A 6091-nucleotide genomic window follows, 5' to 3' on the forward strand; every position below is an offset into this window, starting at 1 on the left:
GATGTAGGTGGCAGATGATCTGGAGACAAAGCAAGCCAAAACTCAATGGTTCAAACTGTGTTCAGCTTCTACTCAGTTCACCAGAACATCCAGTAAAGTAGTTTTAGACATAATGATAGGCAGCTGGGAGAATTAAGTATTTCAGCTCAACTATTTCCTAGGAAATGTTCATCTCATAAATTACTGGCTGAAAGGATAGAAAATGCTTTGAGCAAGCCAGACACAGGCTGTTACACATCCTGTGAAAGAGCTGAGAAGAAGTAGGGCACTAGTCCTCCTGTCTGATCCTATGAAGTGTTTTTATTTGTCTGGTTACTGCTGATGGTTCATGTTCTGGGAACTAAATGTTTCTGGCTATTGCATGGAAAAAAAAAAAGAAAAGGAAAAATAACATTTAAAATATGTAGCTCTGTTCTTTTGCTGATGTGCCCCTGAGCACAGATTTCCCTTTCTCTCTTAAATGCCCTGTCATTTTTTGTTCCCCTTGGCGTTGCCCTATTTTTCCAGGATGATCATCTCTGTAGACAGAAATTTGCATTTAATGTCAGCTTCTGGCAGCTGCTGCTGCTGGCAGGATTTCTCTTTGATAGCCACTCAGGGCTCTGGAGGGCATCACTTCTGCACAGCGGAACTTTGTCACTTGTGATCTATCTTCCCAGCTCCTGCAGCTTGGCTGCTCTGTTAGTGCTGCCTGCATGGATTTGTTCCTTATGGAGCTGAACAGCAGTGAAAAGGGTGATTCAAATGCCACTTCCCAGCTCACAAATATTTTCCAAAACTTCTTATGACGGACGGAACTGAAGAACAGTGAGATCTTTCAATATGCTTATTGCATTACAAAGATGGAGTATTCTTTTGACTCCTGGTTGGATAGAAAATATTTATCTGCAATTTTTGTGCTTGCTCAGGTGGCAGAAAATCTAGAAAAGTCCTAATCAGTTATCGATATAGTGAGTCCCTCAAGATATGCTGGAACATCAGACAGAAATACTAATTTCAGGTCGCCAGAGGCATTAATTTCACTGACACATAGGATTGGAGCAGTGATCCCATACAAGACACCATAACTGTAAGTGCATCTGTAAACTGGATGTTTTGAGTCAGGGCAGTCAGGGCAATAATAGGCTTTAATAGCCATGATCAGCCTCAGGTGTGGTCCCTTGCCACACCCTCTGCTCATGGGCCCAGGAGCCTCATTCCAGCTCAGAAGAGGGGTGTTGGTCCCTGCCCCAGCTCTTGCTGTGTTACAGTTGTATCTGTGTCTGGCTGGGGTCCTCTCTGGTGCAGGTACTGTTGTAGGCTTTACTTCTTGCTGCAGATTTGCTTCCTGAGCCCGTGTACACACTGACTGATTTTCATCTTTTTTACTTCAGCTATTTCTATGAAGAGCTGTATCCTGCTATTTTGATGCCTGCTTTGGTACTTGGGCTCTTGTGCCTCTTGGCTGTTGCGAATTTGACCCTGACAACATTTTCACCTTAGGACCTAACCTCATTGCTCCAGCTCCACAAAGAGGTAAGATTTGGGTGCTTTTTGGTGAATTGCCAAATTCAAAACAAATGTGAAAATGCTGATAGTTCTATACTTTGGTATTGACCTTTCAAGCCACAAAGGCTGAGAGGATATGGAATGATTTTTGAAGCTGTTAAATGTGGGGAGCAGCAGCATGTGTTTTTGTAGCCAGAGGCCTATTGAGCTGGAATACTGGCCAAGTTGAGAACAACCAGGCTCAGGTTGCAGAGAAAAGGAGGCTTTGTTATAAGTGGAACAGCTAGTAGAAAAAGATCCTGGATACCTTGGCTCAAAGAACAATTCAGACTGATGAAGAAACTGAGACACAGATGGGTATTAAAGAATTATTGTCTTTGTTTCCCTGTATTTTTCTTGTGCTAGCAAAGGATAGTTGACTGTCAGTTTAAGTAGTGTCTGCATAGCTTTTCTGTGTTCATGAATAACTGCATTACAAATCCCAAGTGTCCAAATGCACTTGGATTTTGACATATTTGACACTGACAAACGTGTCAATGTAAGGCAGTCTCATAATTTTAAAGTTGAACATGATCTGTATCCTAAGCAGAGACAGTATAATTTTTATTCAGTTTCAGGGCATTCTAGATGGAGAGACCTGAAATGGCTCAAAATACTCCAGTACAAAAGCAGAAGTGGCTTCTCCCCTTGGAGGCAGAAAGTGTAACATTTAGAAGATAATTCTTGGTATGTTTACAGAAGAGGTTGTATCTATTTTAGACATCCTTTCTGGTCTCACATTTAGCTCTCCTAACTTGAGATGTGTGTGGGGCGCACAGGGGTGCCAACCCTTCATTCAAGATCTAAGCAGTATTACTGGCTTGTTAAGGTGATTAGTATGGATTTTTGTCTCAAACAGCTCTCATCAAGCGTCTCTCTGAGCTCTGTAAGCTTTAATGCTTATTAGCTGATCATATCTTAGCTCTGGCAGAGGTTTTTGCCTGTACCGAAGAGACAAGGAAACTGTGCTAAAGAGAAAGGAAGCTACTGACCTACTTCAGAGTCTCAGAGGAGCAGTAGGAGAGGAGAGGGAAACCCCATGTCAGGAGTCTGGTCTCCTTTGTTTCATTCACGGTCAATACTTCCTTCAGTGCAAAGATAGCTTCTAAACTCTGCATCCTAGACCCTCCTCTGATCCTAACTTCCCACTTTACTTCCCCCTGGGAGCTGTACCAAATATAAATGTGAGCACTGCACTTTCTCTAGTTGTTTGTTGGCGAGGAACAAATCGGCGTCAGTCGTCTGACTCCTGCTGCTCATTGGTATGCTAGCAGGGAAGCCTGCAAGACGCAGGATTCTGTAGCCTGTAAAGACTGGGATGAGGACGATGGGGAGAAAATGCTTAAAGGGCACTAGAATCCAGGGTAGATAGCCCTCCCGAGTGCTGTTTAGCTCTGATGTGCCCTTGCTTGTGCTGGATGATTCTTCCTCCTTGGTTTCCCTGTGGCTCCTTCTCACTATGCACAAGGCTGGGCATGTTTCAGAGATTCAAAATCTTACTCTGGTTTCCAGGAGTCTTCAAGGCCTCCAGAAGGTTTTAATTTGCTGTAGTATAATGATGAAAAATCTATCAGAGAAAAGTGATGAACAACATCACTAAACCATATTTAAAGGTGCTTGATTAGTCAGAGGCCAAGTTCTTGAGTATTACCTTTCCTTGGCAACTCACCTCTGAGGAAGAGGAGCTATCTGTTGCCAGCTCAGTTCAAAGTTCATGTGCCAAATAACTGCAACAGCATCCTATCTCATTTTTTCATTCAGTGTAATTAATTGTTATTATTCAGCAACTATTTTGGAAGCAGTAAAGGTTCAGCAAAATTCTTAGCTTCTTGTACACTGTTAGCGGCGACGCAGCAAGAAAATTAACCAAATAAATTGCCCTGAATAACATGGACTCTGATGCTCTCTGCATTTAAGAATTTTAGCACAGATTGGCTGCTGTGTAATGATGTCTGTAGCTATTGGGTATTTGCTGTACTTGAGTGGTATTTGATCATTTGCTGCTATACAGTGTTCTAGCTTTGCCTCTGCAGAAAAAGCTCCTAGACTTGTTGCCTAGAGTAAAGTAGAAAGCCAAAGCAAGTGATTCCAAGGAATACAAGAATTCTACATAGGGAGCTAATCCTAAATGAGTGCTTTTTGTGAGCAGAACTCAACTGGCAATAAAACCATGATCTGAAGTCTTAAAGCTCTTACGCTCTTAAAATGGGAAAATGTAATGTTCTTGTGTGTAAGTGGCTTAGTTCACCTGCTGTACAAGTTCTTCAAGGAAAGACCATGAGAATGAAGTCTGCTGCTACAACCCATAGCCTTTTTCTCCCTGGCTTGCAGCTCACCTATGGTAATGAAAAATCTCTGTAAGGTTGCTGCCTTACTGCCACCTCTGCCCATGAGGCTGATAGTGTGCCAGTTTGATGCAAATTACTGTTCTGTCCTTATTCTTCCTTCTTTTGCCATGAAGGGTATCTCATCTGTGTCACAATATATCTGTTTCTTCCTTGCCCCCATTATTTTCCTGCCTTTTTGATCTATCATGGTAGATAACTTTAAAAACTCAACTCCATCCTTGGTTTTTTTTTTTTTTGGGGGGGGGGCGGTGGGGGTGGTAGATTAACTTAGCAAACTAGTAAGTTAATATTAGCTGATATTTGTCTGCCTTGCTTAATATTTCTGCAAATTTTTAGGCCAGGAGAGAGCACTACCTCTTTTCTTCGGACCTCTTGTGCACCATTATCTTTCATAATTCACCTAGTGAACATTGTATGGACACCTACAGCTTTGTTTTTCACTATATCCACCTCAAGAAAAAGGACCAATCTTAATTAAAAGATATCAAGAGGATCCACACACCCCCTCGGTATTTTATTCAAGTAGCGAACCATCCTTATTATTAAGATGTCTGCCTGGCTGCACCTTCCAGGCATTGGGTCCTATCAGGTGGTCTCCCACAATGTGCTGAATAATTCTCGTAGTACCTTATATTTTCTGTCCATGAAGCTGAATCTTCTGTGATTCAGTTCTGTAAGCATTGTTCTGAAAGAGGCTGTCTCTAGCTTTCAGTTTTGTGGTTTTCTATACCATATACAAAGTCACCTAAACTATGAGTACTAGTCTAGAGTTGAACTTGGTATCATCAAAGCTCAAATGACCTGCATTTCCTACATCCCACTCTAAAGATCTAGGGCTGCCCTATGCCTAAGTCCTGTTCCGAGATGCTTCATGTTTGTCCTCTACGTCCTCGTTGCAGAACGTAACGTCCAAGCTTGCTTTCTTTAATAAAGAAAAAGTAAAGAATATAGTGTATGCCCATGTAAATGACCACAATTCATCCTGTGTACCTGAAATGGAGATCTTATGAGAGAAAAACGGCATCTTATGTAAAGACTATAGGTATGTGAGGCTTAAAAGCAAATGGGGGACAGGGAATTGATGTAGCCAAATGCAGAAACCAACCTTACTGGGACACAAGCTGACTTTGCAGACTCATTCAGAAGTCTGTTTCATGAAGTAATATAGTAGCTAGTGGTGGTAACGCTCTGTTGACTGTCACAGAGGAGGAGACTGCCCCAGGTATTTCTCTATCTCTCTCTCATCATTCTTGATAATGTCTTTTACCTGTCTACTATACTCTAGATTTTATAGAAAACTGAGCATGTTGGCAAATCAAAACGAGAATGCAGTGTGATAAATTCTGGGGAATTCAAAGTGTAAGTATTACTATGCTATATACTGATTCCTTTACATTGAGGCTAGCTTGGAATGCAAGTATTAGTTTTAGCATACACTAAAATTAAACACATAAGTGCTCCACTATCTGGTTGGATCACACACTCTTTGTGTTGATTTCTCTAATCTCTCCCTTTTTGGGGCCATTTCCACTATTGCCTTGTGCTAAGTAGGTTTAAAGAAGACAAATACAATGATAGCTATGATTCCAGTTTCATTGTGTTTCTAGTAAAATGCTGGCTGCTGTATCAAAGAGTAGAAATCTATTCTAACTACACTTCTATTAAATGTTAGCTTTTTTTACAATAATGAAAATCTAATGAACACTTGCTGCTTTTTCTCCAGCGTAAAGAATTAGCTGGAGGTCCAGCTACAAGGTGTCATCCTTCATAAGAAGAGGTTGACATAATTATTCTTAGGGCATAAAAATTTACAGTTCAGTAATTCTTCTTTCCTAGATCTTGCACACTGAGATTACATCAATACTAGTAAATCAGAGTGGCAATGAACATTTCCATGTACTTGGAAAACTATCACCTACACTACAGAGCTGTGCCAGCATTCCCTAACACAGCCTCAGTGCCATGAAACATCCCTTGCACAGTATTTTGGCAGTCTGTGGCATGCCAGTTAACCTCAGCACCCTGCAACATTCCAAGACACATTTACCAGTATAAATGTATTCTAAGAGATTCAGAAACTAGTAATGCTCTGAGTCTCTAGAATGAGTAGGAGACATGAGTCTTCTGTCATGTGGTAGAATGGCACTTTCCCCTTCCCAAAGCTCTTGTATTCCTAAGTTTTTACTTCGGATTGCATGATGATTGTTGTTTTGTGT

This window comes from Heliangelus exortis, chromosome 2 (assembly GCF_036169615.1).
Source record: "Heliangelus exortis chromosome 2, bHelExo1.hap1, whole genome shotgun sequence".
Classification (NCBI taxonomy): domain Eukaryota; kingdom Metazoa; phylum Chordata; class Aves; order Apodiformes; family Trochilidae; genus Heliangelus; species Heliangelus exortis.